Source organism: Muscardinus avellanarius, assembly GCF_963383645.1.
Source record: "Muscardinus avellanarius genome assembly, chromosome: 17".
In the NCBI taxonomy this organism is placed as follows: Eukaryota; Metazoa; Chordata; class Mammalia; order Rodentia; family Gliridae; genus Muscardinus; species Muscardinus avellanarius.
In genome coordinates this window covers 55,945,923-55,966,476 of record NC_137803.1, presented here as the reverse complement: position 1 = coordinate 55,966,476, position 20,554 = coordinate 55,945,923, and the positions used below count along the sequence as shown (strand labels likewise).

The 20,554-nt window shown below is 35.5% G+C and overlaps 1 pseudogene across 1 annotated transcript in view; it reads right to left on the bottom strand.

Annotated features, from left to right (window-relative positions):
* Nucleotides 1–10,658, bottom strand: part of LOC308276135 (zinc finger protein 639-like) — a 61,113-nt pseudogene extending 50,455 nt beyond the window's left edge. Inside the window, exon 1 of the transcript in view lies at nucleotides 10,577–10,658. The product of the transcript in view is annotated as a zinc finger protein 639-like (transcript). The remainder of the gene's footprint in view (nucleotides 1–10,576) is intronic.
* Nucleotides 10,659–20,554: the final 9,896 nt, after the last annotated feature.

Below are 20,554 nucleotides of genomic sequence, written 5' to 3'. Positions count from 1 at the left end.
AAATGCTTAGCACATACCTGGTGCATGATAGAGGTTTAGCTTAGCTCCTTGTCTCCTTGTAAATAATAAGATTAATGTTTTACATTTCTATATCTTATCACACATAACATAAAAGTCACTCAACAAAAGTGCTTGCAACAATTCTCTGGCCTAATGACTCAATCCATCTGTCTCAATCAAAATTCTCATTGCTAAAATTCAAAAAGACTGACTATGTAACTTAAGAGGAAGGAAGGTTTGCTCACAGTTTTCTTGGAGATTCCAGGCTTAGTCCATATCAGTACACAAGTGCAGAGCTCAGGGCATGACAGCTGGAATTGGAGAGGGCAATGGCATAAAGCTCTGCTTTCACATCATTGAGCCTGGAAGGAGGGAGAGAGGGAGAGAGAATGAGCAAGTGCAGGGGAGGAAAGGACCTTTTATAATCCCCAAGGCCACAGCCTCACAGGCCCTCCTTAGCAACCAAGTTTGGCCTCCAGCATTGCTGCTTTGTTTCTGTGAGGGCTGGGGGGACACTCTAAGTCCAATCCATGACAGGAGCAGTCCCTTAACGTTATCACATGCATAGAAGTCCAGAAATTCATTATTCCTTCCAGTGATTTGCTCTTTCAGTGTTTGTAGTCTAACATCTCATTATGTGACTCTATACAGCATGCATTCTCCTTGTGCCTCTCTCCATAACTTTGTTCTACTCCTTTTGTTCCCATTCCTTTTTTTGAATATACCCTTATTGGCATATTATAATCAAACACCATTTTGAAGTTAAGAGTCATAGAAACACGCGGGCACAAAGCACTTCGTGAGCTTCCATTTTAATCCTACTCCATTCCCTCCCCTTCACATGATGTTGAGACTGGCTTCTTTGTAAAAATACCATTCTAATCCTGCATTGTGCAGTGCAACCGTAATCCAAATATTTGAGAAGCTGTGACAGTAAGATCACAGGTTTGAGGCCAGCCTCAGAAACTTAGAGAGGCCCTATTATTTCTAAATAAAAAATAAAACAGGGTGGGGGTTTACCTCAGAAGTAAAATGCCCCTGGGTTTATTCATAATAGAAAAACAAAACATTCTAATCTAGTTAACCTGTAAATCTTATCTATGCCCAACTACTAATGCTTGTTTCCTAGCAGTAACATCCTTGGCAGTGGGTAGATAATATTTATCTGTATGTTTCACAATGCCTCATCTTTTTGATCATATGATATTGGTACAATGAAAGAGTATATGCCTTTAACTAAAAATATGATGTAGCAATATATACAAGTTTATAGACATATGAAAGCATATATGTGCTATTGTTTTCTATTTTTAAACATTACTGAGGGCTAACCCAAACTCCTCTTAAACTTTATGTGATAAAATACACATGACATAAAATTGTCCATTGTAACGTTTTTTTCAGTACGGAGGATGAGGATTGAATCCAGGGAATTCTACCACTGAGCAATATCTCTAGGCCACTTTTCTTTTTTGTTTTGTGATAGGGTCTTACTAAGTTTTCCAGTCTGGTCTTGAACTTACAATCCTCTTGCCTTAGCCTCCCAAATTACTGAGAATATAGGTGTGTGTCACTGCACTTGGCTCCACTGTAAAGCATTTTTAAGTGTATAGTACAATAATAAATGTATTCACATTTCTTTTTTGAGACTATCACTACCATCTACCAGAACTTGCTTGTCAGTCCAAACTGAGACTGTGTACCCACTAAACACAACATATACTCTACATAAGGATTGTTAGACCATTAATATATGTATTTCAGTTTTTAATATTATAAAATACTCATATCAGGACATATGGGTATATCAGATATCTATAGCATTTAAGATATTTGAGGAAATTTGCTTTAGGTTTCTACTATCAGAAAAGAAACTGATGGCCAGGGTGGTGGTGTGTGTTTGTAATCCCAGCATTCAGGAGGTTGAGACCAGAGGATAATGGTTTGTGGACAGCCTCAGATACTTAGCGAGGCCTTTTGCAACTCAGTGAGACCTTGTTTCAAAAATAAAAATGGAGACTGAATATTAGAGATGGGGGTACAGCTTGGAGTTACAATGCCCCTGGGTTCTATCCTCAGTACTGCAAAAACAAAAAAAAAAAAAGAAAGAAAGAAAGAAGAGAGAAGGTAAAAAAGAAAGAAAGAAAAAAGAAAGAAAAGAAATTGACTGAGGCTACACAGAGGTTTTCCACTTGCAAAAAAGAAAGTCAAGCCTTAAATATGCATTAAAACCACATCACAAGAAAATTTGAAGAATTTTATATTCCAATTCTAATTTCTATATCAGTATGCATATGAATGTATTTGTATTCTTCTATGTGTAAATTCATACTAATACATATGTATAAAAGATTATTTGCATTCAAGCCTAATGTGTAATTCCCAGAAATAAAATGAGGATAAAATTCTGAAACTTTTCATTACATTGAAATTTGAAAGAGGAAAAGTAAAATAAATCATCACAAGATATACATGACTGTATGTAACACCAACTGATATTAATTATCTTCATCTAAAGTGCTTCAATACATATCGTATGCTATGCTTCACATAATGTTAAAATGAAGCGATCCCTTTTTTCCTATTACTGTTGATACTTCAACTGACTTCATTGGTGAGAGAAGTGTCCAATAACAAAATGGGCAAGCAAAACTATGGAGATCTGTGTGGAGATTCCTTAGAAAACTGGGAATAGATCCACCATAAGATCCAGCTTTACCACTCCTGGGTATTTTTCCAAAGGGGTTGAAAACAGAGAACTACAGCAACATATGCATACCTATGTTCATAGCAGCACAATTTGTAATAGCCAAAATTTGGAAACAACCTAGGCTCCCATCAACAGATGAATGGTTTGCAAAGTTATGGGAAATACAAAAGAATGGAATTCTATTCAGCTATAAAGAAGAACAAAATCACGTCATTTGTAAAAAGATGGAAAGCATTATGTTAAGTGAGATCAGCCAAACACAGAAAGAGAAGGGACGTATGTTTCCTCCAATATGCCCAAACGAGTGAGCACTGGGGATACCAGAGGGACTCCAGATAATGGAAGGGAAATCTCAGCAAAGTTTGAATGGAAAACTAAGAGAGGAAGGAGGCTGAACTTGATTGATGAGCGGCTATTTCCAAATAGGTGTAAAAGTACGAATATAGCAAGGTTAGCCTGGGTATTAAGTATCGGGAGGGGGGAAGGACAACGAGGGGGGAGGAGGCACCAAATACAGATTAAATGTATAACATTTACTTTCAATAAAATAAATTTTTAAAAATGAGCAAGCAAACTAAATAGACAGTTCATGAAAGAAGAAATTCAAATGGCCAATAAATGCATGAAAAAAATGCTCAACATCATTGGCAATCAGAGAGATGCAAATCAAAACTACCCTGAGATTTCACCTAACTCCAACTAGAATGGCAATCATTCAAAACACAAACAACAACAGATGTTGGCGAGGATGTGGAAAAGTGGGAACTCTAAAACATTGTTGGTGGGATTGCAAATTAGTGCAACAACTTTGGAAAACAGTATGAAGAATCCTCAGAAGAATGGGAACAAATCCACCATTTGATACAGCAATACCACTTCTGGGTATCTACCCAAAAGAAAGGAAACCAAAATACCAAAGTAATGCTTGTTCATAGCTGTACAATTCACCATAGCCAAACTATGGAACCAGCCAAGATGATGTCCGTCAAGAGATGAATGGATTACAAAACTGTGGGATATGTACACAATGGAATTTTACTCAGCCACTAAAAAACTCAATTGCATCATTTTCAGGGAAATGGATGGAACTGGAGGACATTATGCTAAGTGAGATTAGTCAGTCACAAAAAATAAGAAATCAGATGATTTCCCTAATATGTGAGAGTTAAGGTGAAATGGGTTGTAGGAGGAACTCTAAATGAAAAAGGAAATCCTATAGAGGAGCAAACAAGACAACCTAAATGAGGGAATGGGAGGAAGGAAGAAGGATATTCTCTAAAACACGCAATATACTTATTGAACATATCTAAGTCAACCACTAAGCCAAGCAAGGGAGGGAGGAATGGGGAGGGAATGGGTGGGAATTGGGTAGGGGTTAAATCAGTGACGTGTACATGTATGTACACACAAATTCTTTACCCCGATATGATGTATGAATATAATGCACCAATAAAAAATCTTTAAAAAATAAAAGAAAAAAAGATAGCAAATTGACAATGGAATTCTAAAATACTGACTGTGCTAATTGACAGCCAATTATTTGTCAAGTCCTGCAATCCCTGGCATATGGAAATTATTAAAATGAAAAAATAACAAATACTTTTATTAAGATAAAGTAATGCATAGATATATAAATACCTCACTGGCTCTCAGTATTTATTATCATTGGAAACACCATCATCCACTTAATTTGTTTTGGTAGGTGAGTGAATTTACATTAATTAGCAAATAGAATTCTCCTTTCAAATAATTTAGGTGATCAACATATTTTAGAAAATATGGGCTGAGACAAATGTAAAGATAGGGATAGCACATATGTATACGTGTTTATATGTATGTACACACATTCCATTTATATACATGTTATATACAACATAGAGTACTATGCATTACTTCCTTAGCTGTATAGATTAAAAATAATATTCACATGTACTATTTTACACACATTTATACAGCCTGCTAGAAATTATATGTCAAGAAAATCCAAGTAATCAGATTACTGCCAGCCTCCCAAATTCCAGGTTGAGCATAGAATTTATATAATAATAAAAAAGAGTATTCCTTGTACTTTGACAAATTTCTAACTCCAAATCCGTAAGCAAAAAAAAGGCTGCTTTTATGCCATTAAGTTTTGGGGTGACGTGTTACAAAGAAACAAAGTACAACAACATGCAAACAAAAGGATAGCTGCTTGGTCCTCTTTTTGTGTAATTATTAACATATTAAAATGTTAATTTTATGTTAAATGTTAATTTTATGTTAACAATTGTGTTGATAATCATATAAAATAATGTCAAATGTTAATTATTAACATGTATTAATAATTAATGGGAGCCGGGCGTGGTGGCGCACACTTGTAATCCCCCGTGCTTTGGAGGCTGAGACAGGAGGATCTCACAGGTTTGAAGCCAGCCTCAGCTACTTAGTGAGGCTCTCAGCAACTAGTGACACCCTGTTTTGTATAAAATAGGTCTGGTAATATAGCCCGGAGGTGGAAAGCCTCTGGGTTCCACCCCTAGTACCACTAAAATAATAATAATAATTATTATTATTATTGAGTATTTTTACTTCATCAGAAAACCAAAATTAATTTTTTACATAGTTCTTAAAATTTTTAATATGATAAAGGCAATTATGAGGTGTTTTTCATTTATTAAAGTGGGAGAAAAATAGCTCTTCATAATTTTAGGCATTTCTTTGTTCACTTGAATTTAAATCAATTTCTGTAATAATTGGTAAGCTTCAATCTATGGCTTTTAAAATAGATTCTCCCAAAATAACACTTTGAATTACATTTCCATTTTTACAAGCTTAATTCTCTCTTAAAATTCAAATCACAGTATTTCCCTTTGTGAAACAGAGAAACACAGAAATATTCCACCATATAAAAACTAATAAAATTTAGAAATCCTAATTTAGTTGAAAAGTTAAAACTTTCTTTTAGATCTAGGCAATTATTTTAGAATTACCAATCACTACTTCTCCACATATTTTCCAAGTACTAAATTATATATTCTTGGTAGGGGGTAGGCAGACAATGAAGAAAACACTTCTCTTGATGTTATATATACATATATACATATACATATACATATACATATACATATACATATACATATACATACATATACATATACATATACATATACATATATATATATATATACTTTGCAATACTAATCTCAATATTATGTATTGGGAAGAAACACTTCTCTTGACGTTATATATACATATATACATGTACATATATATATATATATATACTTAGCAATACTAATCTCAATATTATGTATTGGGAAGATAATGGAGTTGGGAGGGCTTCGGGAAGACTCACCAAGTACTGTGTGCATATATATCCCTATTACTCTGAACTATATTACGATGCCAGACTACAGTGCATCAATACAATTATATTTTTAAAAATAAACATATATTATCAATAAAAACTATATATTTTAAGTAAAATTATCTTAAAACCTAAGTAATAATTTGATATGGTGAAATTTAATCAGGTTTACATATTTAATGCATTTCTTGTCAATTTCTTGAATTTATATATACATAAGATAAAAATACTGTAAATTCATTTTTTAAAAGTCCCTAAAGATTCTCAGCCTTTAATACTTCTCTGGAATTACATAACATCAAAGATATCATTTCATAGCTGCATTGCTCAACTCATTTACAACATTTTAAAAAAATTATCAGCATGTTGATTCCAATATGCATGAGGTGTGAGTTTGTTTGTTCATTTTTGGATAAAGCATCCTGGGAAGGAGGCCAGAGAAAGTGTCGAGAGACTTGGAGGATTCATGCAAAGTTCATTTACCCTCTCCTTTGTTTCTCTGAGCCTAAAACGTGCATTTTGATCTCCTACCTGGTGACTTCCAAGCTGTTGAGCAAACAGGAGTCTGGTGTTTCTGTAAAGGTGAATCTATACTCTGGCACGCAGATGAGTGGATGTGAATGTCACAGTCTGATTAAAAACTGCCTATGTTTTGTACTTGGGAGTTTGTAGAACTTTATTATATCTTCTTGCCAAACAGAAACTTCACACAGTTGGCTAGGAAATAAAGTCATAGAACACTCTTTGCTCTGAAATTTCATATGACTATATTTATAATTCTCATCAGAAAGATGGTTCCCCAAGGACATTGGGGTTCTTCTTCATTCTCATTTTAGTTTTTTTTTTTTCCCCATCAAACTGGATCATTAAGAAATAAATTTCAGCCAGGTGTGGTGGCACACACTTGTAATCCTAGTACTTGGGAGGCTGAGACAAGAGGCTCACAGGTTCACAGACAGCCTTAGCTACTTTGTGATACATGCTGCAATTTAGCCAGACCCTGTTTCAAAATAAAAAAGAATATGGCTGGGGGTGTAGCTTGGAGGTAGAATGACCCTGGATTCCATCCTCAGTAACTGAAAATAATAAAGAAGAAAGAAGAAAGAAAGAAAGAAAGAAAGAAAGAAAGAAAGAAAGAAAGAAAGAAAGAAAGAAAGAAAGAAAGAGGAAAGAAAGAGAAAGAAAGAGGAAAGAAGTAAGGAAGGAAGAAGAAAGCAAGAAGAAAAGAACTAAAATTCATTTATACTGTGTGTGTGTGTGTGTGTGTGTGTGTGTGTGTGTGTGTGCAAGAGAAACAGACAGACAGACAGACAGAGCGTTCTACTCTATCTCTGAGCCATAATTTCTAGCCCTATTTTATTTTTATCTTGAAATAGGGTCTCAGTAAGTTGCTGAGAACCTCCCTAAGTTGCTAAGGCTGCCTCAAACCTGTAATTCTCCTGTTCCAGCCTTCCAACTACTAAGATTATAAGTATGTACCCTCAAGCCAAGCTAATTAGACATTTTAACTTTTTTTTAAATTTTTATTGATTGAACTCTTGTTATACTGCAGGCACTATACCAGTCACTTGACACATATTAACCAATTTGAGTTTTTTCTTACTTTTGGAAAGAAGACCCATTATTTTTATTTTACAGACAAGGACGTTTAAAGCACATGTTAGTTAAAATTTGGTGTTTGGGGAAAAACTTTTTTTTAAATCAAAGATGTATTTCTGGAATGCTTTTATTATTTTTTGTGATATGAAAGATCATAAGTTAATTTTTATGACCAATACTTTTAAGACAATTGGATCTAAAAAATAAAAATAGGATTAGTAAAAAAATATATATAAAGTCACACACCGAGTAAGTATAAATATATACCACCTATACACCACCAGCGTGTGTGTTTGTGTTTGTGTGTGTGTGTACACCTAAATGATAAATTAACTCAAGGTGAACTTCAAACTCATCCTCCATATTTGACAACTTGTTTAGCTAAAATACAAATGGGATCATATCACGTTTTATACTTCACAAATTGTATCAATAAATGCAGTTCACTTTTACAAATTTTAAAACTTTAGCACAAAATTCAAGACTTAACTTGGTCAAGACCTACAGGCATTTTCAATCTCATTTTCCAACATTATCTAACTCTAATATCCCAGTTAATTTCACACTTGTACTTTTCCAGCTGCTCCATTTGATGTCACATTCCCTTGACACTTTCTATGTCACTTTACCTTTGTGGAAAGCTTCCCCCATTATCCTTGATTACCTGTGAAGACCTCTTCATTCTTTAAAACTTAGCTCAAATGTCGTATCTTCTAAAACAAAAAATCCTTCAATTCCATTACCACCGAATAATGAATACATCTACTATTTCTTAAGGGGTTAAATGCTAATCTAGGCAAAAGAAGATGGAAGTTTGAGTATGATTGTTTTATTGGAAATATGTATCTTGAGTATTATTGAGATAGTCAAAGTTCCATTGATTTAGAATAAATTTTTGTACATTTTATCCCTACCAAACAAAGATTTCTTTTTCAAGAAGGAGGAGCTATTCATTCTTGTGTTCTGGGCATCTTGATAGTATCAGACATATAATAAATGTCTGTTGAAAAATGAGTGTGTGAAAATTAGGGATTAAATCTCTAATTAAAGTCTGTCAGATTCATTTTTTTAAATTTTCTTGGCAGTGTCTTAAGCGCTTTACAGAAGCACTTCTATGTACCAGTCTACCAGCAAGTTTATTATCACCACTGGCATTGAGAAAGTAAAAGTAAATAATGCCAGGCTACATACCAGGCACTGAGTGTGTGGACTCTGATTTGCTTTTCTAGCAGCTGCTTCTGATGTTCTGGATTGTTCCTGCATGTTACACTGTATTCAAATAACGTCCTACTTGGGAATTTTAGACAATTTTAAAGTTCTTTACAAATAATTTGGTAATGTGTATCCTTGCATCTAAAATGTGAAGTATTTCTCCAAATATTTCTTGTTACTAAGAGTGAAATTACTAGATAAAATATTAGATTCATTATTAAAATTATGCATCTATATGTACATATTTTCAAAATATATTCCAAAAACTTAGACCAACTACTCTCTTGGCAGAAGTATATAAAAGTACTCATTTTAATGAACAACTGACAAGAAAGAATTATTTCTGGCTTGTATTCTACTTTTCATTTTTTGTAATAGTAAAATTGAGCTTTTTGCCTTTCTTAGACACTTATATCTACATCTACTTATTTTTATGTATTTTGTTCATGCATTCTCTGTTTCTACTGGGGTAACTTTTTCTTATTTATAAAAAGCCATAATGCGCTAAGTCTGCTAATCTCACTGCTTTTTTGCACATTTTATCTCTGGACCTTCAATAACTTTGCACAGAGGGCATGAAAAATAAAGATAAATGTGCAGGACACTAGCTGCCATAGAAAGCTGCTGCTGTTAGAAGTCTCTTAAATGAAATGACTTGGAGTCAGAAATGATTATTTTTAGAGATTATTATTATTAGAGACATGAGAGACAAGTAGGAAGAAGGCCACAGAAGCTCTGCCTCTCTATCGACCAATGTCTTTTCTTATTGAGGGTTTAAACAAAGAATTTCTTTAAAAAATGATTAGATGGCACTGCAGTCACCAGTTAAGTGTTAGGAAGAGGCAGACATGGGTTAGATTTGTTTATTTATTTTGGTGGTACTGGGGTTCCTGGAAGCCCTTCTACCTCTGGGCTACACTCCCAGACCTATTTTTTTTTAATATATTTTTATTTGGAAACAGGGTCTCTTAAACCAGGGCGCGTGGCTGGCTTCGTACCTGCGTGATCCTCCTGTCTCCGCCTCCCAAGAGCGGGGATTACAAGCGTGCGCTACCACGCCCGGCTATATGGGTTAGATTTAAGGAGAGGCAGTCACAGGACAGCTTTAGGGAGAGGCAATGAGGAGCTAGGTTTAGGGACGGGCACGATAAATATTTCTGGGAGAATAGAAGGTCATCATAATCCTCATCTAATGGTCCCATCTGGTCCAAGGAAGTGTGTTTGTTTGTGGACAATTGCCACTCAGCGTGTACTATGCACATAGCTAAGCAGATCTGAGATGGTTTCCTTAACATATGGAGCCTAGAAGGCTCCCAACAGATAAATCCAAAGACTAAAAAGGACTTGGGTATGAAGAATTTATCAGGCTATGTTAAAAGTCCTGTTTCATCCTGAAAGCCATGAGGAGCCTTAGGACTATTCTATCAAATTTCAATTTAGAAAGGTCACTTTGCATGTTACACTGTCAATTAGAGGGTAAAGGAGCTTTAAGAAGACCACTGAAGTTGATAGGTATTAACCCAAGCAAGAGAAGATGGAACCAAACATGATTGTTTTATTGGGAATATAGAAAATTGGAGTGAGTTGGCTAGGAGTGGACTGGCAATTGTTGATGTGTCTGAGGGGAGTGAGGAAGAGAAAATGGCGAAGAGAAATGCTGAGGGTCCTGGCCAATAGCCTGGGGGTGCATGCTATTCCCATGGACTCACAGACAGACAAGACCAGGAAAGGGCCAGCTATGGCGGGAAAGAGCAGGGAGCCACGCTGTAGTGGAAGGGTGTTGAAGAACATGCTCCCCTCGTGACATCCAGGAAGCAGAAAAAAGGAGAGAGAGAGAGAAAGAGGGGTGATGAGGCTGGGACAAGATATAATCCCCAAGGCATGTCCTCAAGGACTCATCAACTAGGTCCCTCCTCCGATGACTTTCACCATCTCCCAGTAGTCCATTCAACTATGAATTCATCAATGGGTTTATCCATTGATGACTTTAGAATACCCATGATCCACTCACTTTCCCAAATCCCCTTATCTGAACATGGCTATCCTGGGCAACAAGCTTTTATCACAGGAGTCTTTGGGAGACTGTCAAGATCCAGTCCTGACATTCTGATTGTAGTGGATTTGTTGTAATTGTTGCCTAGGTGAGGAAATAGACGCTGTGTACTGAGTACCAATATGACCCGATATGCTCCGGACTGAGATGGATAATTCACGGCTCAGTTTTATTAATTGCCCAAGGTCATATACTTAGAAATAAGTTAAACAGGAATTTAGATCTGGTGATTATTATTATTCTTTCTTAATCTCAAAATTTATGCATTTTCTAGCATACAAGGCTATACCAATTAAAGATTTTAAGAACATTATTAGCAAGAAATATCAACAGAGGGAAATGGTGAGGTAAGGGTATGTTAGGAGCTTATAGTTAAGAAATTATTGTCTCTAGTTATATGTTTTCTGAGAGAATCAACAAAATGTCTTTCCCAAACTGTGTGGAAAAGTGAGTGACAAGTCCAGTACCCATAGGCTCTGGGACTTGAGATAGCTGGAAGACAACCATGTCATTCTTCTACTATCTTTACCCCAACAAAGTTCTGACCATAGTAGGGAAGGTGCTGAAACGTTGTCACACCATCTTCCAAAGATTTCCAGATATTTACAAGGAGCCACTTAGCGTCAACCTGCCAGAGTTGACTAGCCATTCACTAAGAAAAGCATGTGAATAAGATAAGTGAAAACCACTTTGCAAGAAGCTTTATTTCCCAGTTCCATTTGGAATCATATACCACACAGGCATATGGCTAGTTTGGTCCTAGAAAATGAGATTCTTGAGGTCAGAAGAAATCCACATACTAATTAGGAATATCCACAGTGTATTACTGATTCTAACCTCAGTATTATATTTATATTAATTACTGGTGGTTATTAAAGTGAATGTTACTCAAACCGGAAACAAAAGCAACCAAATAACACATGACCAATAATAATGAAAAACAGACAGAACTGGAAGATTAATATATAAAATATATATAGTATCCACTTGCATATATGTATATATGCATGTACATGCAAATGGTCACTTAGCTAAACCATAGGAGCCTATGTGGGTGATGTAACTCCAGACTGGGTTCAGTTGAGAGCAAAGGCACCAGCTTGGTCTAATCCTGGCTCAACACAAGCTAAAAACAAACTGAATGCTGAACATTTTGTTGACCTTTTAGGATGCTCAGCTTATACAATTCTCTCTGCTGCCAGGACTGTGGCTACATGAAGAGCTCCAACATGTGGAAAAAAACACATATATTTTATATCTTTCATTTTATATTTTCAGCAATGTGCTAGAGATACAGCATAGAGAGAAAAAGACTTAGGATAACATCTAATAATCCTGGCAACCCATTTATATTATAAGAGCCCAATCAGAGGGCCGTGATGCCATCTTATCACTGATAGAATATTTCTCCAAAAAAACTAAGGAGTAGTCAGCAATGAAGGCAAAGCTTTAGGGCATTTCCACACCCACCATGACTCGGGAGCTCCACTCTGCCACTTCCACATTGCTCCTGCTGGCAGAGCTGGAGTGAGCTCTGTAAACACATTTGCCCCTGTGTAGTCAGGGGGTGCACGCTTCCTCTGCCCTGGAGGTATGTGACTGATTCACATCTGTCAGCTCACTGCAATCCCACTTCAGGGACTGAGGCTTGTCACCTGCCAAGTGGTCAACTGTGCCTTTTTACATATTTTACTAAACTAATAAGAAATGCAAAGGCATTATATCACATTTGGTGACTTGCTATGAAGTCATAAATGAGATGAAGCATAGGCTGATGTTCTCACCATAAGAAAGCTGCTTGGCTTGATATTTATTGGCTAATTTCTGGGGAAAGAGGATGAATATATTTCATAAATGAGACTCTCTGTTCATCAGTTTTTAATAAAACTAAAAACTCAGCATGATTTTACATGGAATATTTGGTATTTAATACCAGACATATTGTGTTATACCACATTTTATAACTGTACAGTTCTTAAAGCTGTTCAATACATCCCTGTTAGATGAGTTTAAAATATAAATTTTGGTCTAAAAGGAAATTATAGTTGGTAAAGAAAACTGAAATTATAGAAAAATGAAAATCCAACCAATATTACACTCACCCTAATTTTAATCATTTGCTGCTTTTTTTTTCTTTTTCTTTTCCTTTCTCCCCCTTCTTTACTTCCTTCCCTCCTCCTCCTCCTCCTCCATTATTATTATTATTATTATTATTATTATTAATTATTATTATTATATGAGGATCTAAAGCAACCTCTAAGCTATATCCTCAGCCTTTTAGTATTTTTATTGGTGCATTATAGTCATACATCTTAACAGAGTACAAGATGGTGGAGGCATACATGCACACATCACTCATCGGCCCTTCCCCATCCCCACACCATTCCCTCCCCCTCCCTCCTTCTCATGTTTGCCTTAGTGATTGACTTTGAGAGGTTTGTTAAACTACATCATGTACATCACGAAATTTCCCTCTTCCCTTCTCCCCCGCCCTCAGTTGGGTCGCCTTATTTGCTCATCTCTAGATTCTTCTTCTTCTAGAGTTCCTCCTATGACCCATTTTCTCTCTAGCTTGCACATATTAGGGAGAGGATCCAATTTTTTATTTTTTGTGACTGACTAATCTCACTTAGCATGATGTTCTCCAATGCAATCCATTTCCCTGCAAATGACATAATTTTGTTCTTCTTTAAGGCTGAGTAAAATTACACTGTGTACATATCCCACAGTTTTGTAATCCATTCATCTGTTGATGGACATCTTGGCAGTTTGGCAATGGTGAATTGTGCAGCTATGAACATAGATACGCATGCATTAGTTTGGTACTTTGGTTTCCATTCTTTTGGGTGGATACCCAGAAGAGGTATTCCTGGATCATATCCAGCCGTTAGGTTTTGGAAACAGAGTCTCACTAAGTTGCTGAAGGTGGCCTCTAGCCTACAATCCTCCTGTCTCAACCTCCCAAGTACTGGCATTACAAGAGTGGCTCACCATACTCAGGGAGGTTACAGCTTTTCTAATTGGCCTTTTTTTCTATGTATTTTTATACATGACTAAGAGCTTATTACATACAAATATATCATTTTTTACTAAAAGTTTTGGTTTCTACTTTATTATGTTAACCCTTTTCTCTTTGCTGTATTGAAATACATCAGGATTGCAAGCAACTCATATGCACTTTCTTCTGTCTGCTCTTCCTCCAGCAGTTTTAGGCTTTGATCCTTCATTTAGGTTTTTATCCACATTTCACTGTCTCAATGCCCCATTTCAGCCTCTATCTATCTATCTATCTATATATATATATATATATATATATATATTTTTATCACTCTCCAATGGGTTATTTACATGTTTATTTTCTTTGCTATCTTTATCCTTTGTAGAATGTTAAGATCATGAATTATATTTATAAAGTTAATTTTAAACCCGGGTTAATCCTACTCAGTGCCTAGAATATTGCTCAGTGCTTAGTAAACACACACTAAGTGTGAAACAGGGTCTCATTGAGTTGCGGAGGGCCTCACTAAGTAGCCAAAGCTGCCTGCGAACGGCGATCCTCCTGCCTCAGCCTCCCAAATGTTGGGATTACAAGCATGTGCCACCATGCCTGGCTTAATGAAACATTTTGAAGATTCTTATGCAACCATAACTGTAGTAAGAACTTCTGAAATAAGCTATATCCAGTGGCACAGTCCCGTATTCCCAGCGATGTGAGAGGCTGAGGCAGGAAAATCACAAATTTGAGGCCAACATGGACAACTTAACCAGGTCCTGTCTCCAAATAAAAAATAAAATAAAAAAGAAGCTTGGGATGTACCTTAGTAGTAGAATACCTCTAGGTTAAATCCCCACTCAGTACCATAAAAATAATAATGCTTGTAAAAAGATATGATTATAATATTTTATTTTAAATTTTTATCAACATTTCAGAAAATTTGGCCTATAAGGGAATGTGTGTGTGTATGTGTGTGTGTTATCGCTCTTGGTTTTCTGGTAGCAGAGTTAGGAAAATGTATTAAATGTATTAAACTAATTTCTAATTCTATGCTCTTTCATAATTATTTGTTTTTCTAAGTCCCTTTGGTAGCAAATGGCAGCCTGTGGTTTACCCAAAAGCCACATTTTCTTTGTTGATGGAGCCCTGGTTTTGTCTAAGCAAGTATCCCTGCTCATGGTATGTACTTTTTTGTATCACTTTCAATTTATAGATGTTATTAAACCCATTCTGTGTTGTGAGACTTAGATGAGATCTACTATAAGTGTAAGTTTTGAAAAATACGGATAAGAAAAATAATGTAACTACTACAAAAATTAAAATGACCAAAACACTAATTAACAGTATAAATAAGATAACTGGAAGTCTTATCCTTCATTAGTGGGAATATGGAATGATACAGCTACTTTGAAAACTTTAAACAAGTTTTGACTTATAAATTTCTTACAAAGTTAAATATACATATAATTTATTATATAGGATTTCCAATAAGAGATAAATGCAAATATACATCTGGAAGGAAAGGATAAAGAATATTTATAAATCATTTTATTCAAACATCAATTACCAACTTTCAGTTTTAGTTTAAATATGTCAAAAGTAGTAGTTGTAAAATACTACTATTATTCATACATCAAGAAAAGTTAAACCAAAAAGTACTGACTTTTCCTAAGCCTATCAGAGAAATGAAGTCACAGGTAAAATCATCCTCTCATAATCTGGAGAGATGAAGAAATACAGAAAATTACAGACAATAATAGCTAAATGGTGGAAGAAGACGCTAGAGTCATAAACTGGCAAGAAAACTTTTGAAGCAATATTGGTAAATTACTGGAGCCTAATGTGGGCCCAAGTGATAGTGAGAAGCTGTTGGGGCTGTTATCATAGGGACCTCCTCCCTTTTGTGGATTTTAAGTATAAGAATTCCACCAGGTTGAATTATAAGAGTCAACTTTTAAAAAATGAATGACAAGCACCAAACCACAGATATGAGTAGCTAAGAGAATACCAACCAGGGTCAATACCAATCAAATCTACAACTACATGTATCACATTCAAAGTGCAGGGAAACAAAGTCATGGCAGACTTCCCATCAGCCCACATGCATGGAAAGGGAGAGTTTTTAAACCTGTAAAGTACTGAGAGTAAAAACACTAACATTTCAACCAGTAAAACTATGTTAAAAAATTGAAAGAGTAATACAGCCTTTCTCAGGCAAGAATAAAAAGTAGGTAGAAGGAAATCAACACCTTCAAACCTAAACTGCAAGTGTGTGTGTGTGTGTGTGTGTGTGTGTGTGTGTGTGTATCACTGGGGATTAAACTCAGGGGCACTCTACCTCTGAGCTACACCCCTCAGCCTGATTTTTATTTACTTTTTAATATTAAAACAGAGCCTCACTAAGTTGCTAAGGTTCACCTCCAACCTGTAGCCCTTCACCTTCAACCTGTAACCCTTCACCTCCAACCTGTAGCCCTTCACCTCCAACCTGTGGCCCTGCGTCAGCTCCCTCGTACTTGGATTACAGGAGAGTGCCGCCAAGCCTTTATTGCAATATTTTTTTAAAATAAGTTTTAAGGGAAGGAAAATTATATAGGTACATAGCTTGTATCTACTTAACTTGGATCTACATAAATAAAGGAAGAGGATCCAAGAAGGAAAGATGGCTCAAAGAACAACTTTTATTTATTATTTTCAATTGATCTAATAAATAACTATCCAAAGTTATACTAGTAGTAATGTTTATACTATAAAGTATATAGGTGATCATACCATATGGATAAGAAGTATGAAACTCCTCAATGCTATAATAAAAGGGGAACGAGGAATAAGAATTATTTGTTACACTCACTACCAATGAATTATCATATTGGTATATAAGAGTTTACTTAGTTGTAAATGAATATTACAAACCACTTAAAACTAAAAAGATATAATCAATATGTTCAGAGCGGTAAGAAAAAGGAAATACACCCTAAATTATAACCAAATGACTGTTAAAATGAGGGGGAAAAGAAAGCTACAAGTGTAACAGATGGAAACATCTGCAAATGATAATGTTAACCAACGCTATCAGTATTCTCTTGAAATGTGAATGTTCTAAAGTCACTAGTTTAAAAATAAAGGTTGTGAGTGGATGATAAAACAAGACCCATTATTTTGGATTATCTTGAAAAATCTATTAACTAGAAAGGCACAGGGCAAAGTAATATGATAGAGAAAGAATATTATAATATAATCATAAGAAAGTGGGAGTAATTGTGTTAATGTAAAACAAGACAGACTTCAGAACAAGAACAACTACTAGAGTGAAAGAGAATTACTTAATAATATAGAAGTAATATTTCCATGAAGCTAGAGTGATATTAAATTTGCCTGGCACAATGCCAAATTACATGGCCCAAAAACTTAGGAATGTGAAAAGAAATAACAACTTCACTATTACAACTGGACAATTTAAGCCTGGCATAGTGGCACATGTTTTTAATCTTATTATTTATGAGGCTGAGACAGGAGGATTGAAGACAGTAGTCTCTGCAACTTAGCCCTCAGCAATTTAGTGAAACCTTATTTCAAAATAAAATAAAAATGAGCTGAGAGTATTGCTTGGAGGTAGAATGGCCCTCTGTTCAATCTTTAGCACCCAAATAAGCAAATATAAAAATATAAGTGGAAACTTTAATATTTCCCTTTTAGTAACTGTCAGACCAACTTGGTAGAAAATCTGTAAGGATATAATGAGTTGAGGAGCTCTATAAATCTACTTGGCTTATTTGACATTTATAGAACGCTCCTTCCAGAAACAATAGCACATACTCAGTTGGAACACTCACAGAGGTACACCACATTAGCTTGGATCACACTCAGAAAAATTCAGAAGAATGGCAATCAGGAGGGAGGGGGTTAGGGGATGGGGTGGGAACTGGGTAAGGGCTAATTGGGTGATGTGTGCATGTATGCCTCCACCATCTTGTACTCCATTAACATGTATGACTACAATGCACCAATAAAATATTTAAAAACTTGTAAGTACCAGGGGAATAGATACACTGTGGTATTATCAAATATAAAATGATATTCAGCTATAAAATAGACAATTGAATGTATAAACCAACATATTTTGTCACTGAGAAATTTTATGAAGTTGAAAAACAAACCACATTAATTCACAGCAATAGACGTATGTAGGCAGAGAGTTTGAGCAACTGACCCCAAAAGATCCCGAAGGAGGAAATTTCCTGGTGACTAGACATTCATACCTTTTAGGGGTTGTAATTGATTTGGTATATACATTGGACAGCACTAATTTAAACTTACATAAGACAGGCATTTGTTTTGTTTTTTGTTTTACTGGGGATAGAACTTAGTGTCTCACACATGGAAAAACCTAGTACCCAGAATAGCCAAAGTAATTCTGAGCAATAAGAACCACACTGGAGGCATCTCCATACCTGATTTCAAATTATAATATAAAGCTACAGTAAACAAAAACAGAATGCTATTGGCACAATGACAGACATATAGATCCGTGGAATAGAACAGAAGATATAGAAACAAATCATAATTATAGCCAGTTGATTTTTGACAAAAGAAATAAAAATCATGCACTGGAGAAAGAGTGTTTTCAACTAATAGTACTGGGAAAACTAGATATCCTTATGCCATAGAAAGAAGTAGACTCCAATCTCTCATCCTGCATGAGTCAACTCAAGTTGGATAAAAAAAATTTTTAAACTAGACTAGAATCCTTACCACTACAGAAGAAAAAATAGGAACAACTTTCTCACTTATAGGCACTGGTAGAAACTTCCTCAATAAGACTCCAAAGCTTAGTAAAGAAAACTAAAAATCAATAAATGGGATGGCATTAAATTAAAAAGCTTCTGTGCCACAAGGGAAATAATCAAGAATCCAAAGAGAAAATCTACAGAATAGTAATCATCAAGAATACAAACAAGCTCTCTCTAAATTCTTTTTGAAAATCCTGTATCATTTCTGATTTGTCCTTCTGGCAACTGGATGCTCTCCTTAATATGTGGAATCTAGGGAGCAAAAGGGTCATAGGAGAAACTCTAGACAAAAAGGAGAAATTGTAGATGAGCAAATAATGTGACCTAACCAAGGGGGGTTGGGGGGAAAGAGGGAAATTCCCTAATGTATATGATGTATATTCATAAACATATCAAAGTCAATCACTAAGCCAAACATGAGAAGGAGGGAGAGGGGTAGGAATGGGGTGGGAATTCGGGAAGGGCTAAATGAGTGATGTGTGCAGGTATGCCTCTACTGCCTTGCACCCATTAAGATGCATGTCTACAAAGCATCAATAAAAATAAAAAATAAAAAAGCATTTTTGTGAGTTGAAGTACATATCTGCATAAATATTGATTTCATGTTCTTTAAATCTGTAAATTTAATTATGAAGAATTAAGATCTTAATAAATTTTAACTTTATTCTTTAGAAAAAAACGAATACTAAAAAAGTCAAGTATGGTGGTGCATGCCTGTAATCCCAGTACTTGGAAGGCTGAAACAGGAGAATAGCAGGTTCAAGCCCAGCATTAGCAACTTAGGCCCTCTACAACTTAATGAAACTCTATTTCCAAATAAGAAATAAAATAGGGCTGGAGGTGTAGCCCAGAGGTAGAATACAAGCAATAATAAATGCTGGTAAGAAGGTGGGGAGCTAAGAGCTCTTTTACACTGTTAATGGATTGTTAATCAGTACAACCACTTGGTAATCAGTATGGAGGCTTCTCAAAAGACTAGAAATGGAACCACCATATGACACAGCTTTAATGCTCATGTGTATCTTTCTAAAATAATTAAAATCAGAATACGATAGCGATGGATGCATATCCATGTTTATAGCAGCACAACTCACAGTAGCCAAATTAGGGGACTGACCTAAGTGTCTATCAACAGAATGATAGGTGAAGAAAATGTAATATATACACACAATGAAATTTTACTGAGCCATAAAAAAAGTTATATCATTTTCAGGAAAATGAATGAGATTAGAGAATATTATACTCGAGAAATCACCCAATCTCAGTCAATGGTAATAGTTTTACTTTCATATGTGGAAACTAGAGAGAAAATAGGGAAAAAACGACTTCAGATAAATGAGGAGAGAGACCAGTAGAATATTGGAAGGAGGTTGGGGGAAGGAGGTGGGGAGGTGAAAAATGAGGATTGTGGAAGTAAACAGTTCAAATAATGTTATGTCTAAATATGAGGTTTCACAATTAATTTCACTAAGATGTACAGAGAGAGCGAATTGAGATGTGGAAGGAAATACACCAAGTGCTGTGTGCACGCATGAATCGCCACTTGGAATCTCACTGGGATATAGAATGACGACGCATCAATAAAAGTATTAAAAATAAAAATCAGGATAATTTAGTATCTCATTTTTTTCTTGGTGGTACTGGGGTCCCTGGAAACCCTTCTACCCTTCTACCTCTGGGCTACATTCCCAGACCCTAATATATATATATATATATATATATATATATATATATATATATATATATATATATATTGGATACAGGGTTTCTTAAGCCAGTGTGGCTGGCTTTGAACCTGTGCAATCCTCCCGTCTCTGCCTCCCAAGTGTGGATTACAAGTGTGCGCCAC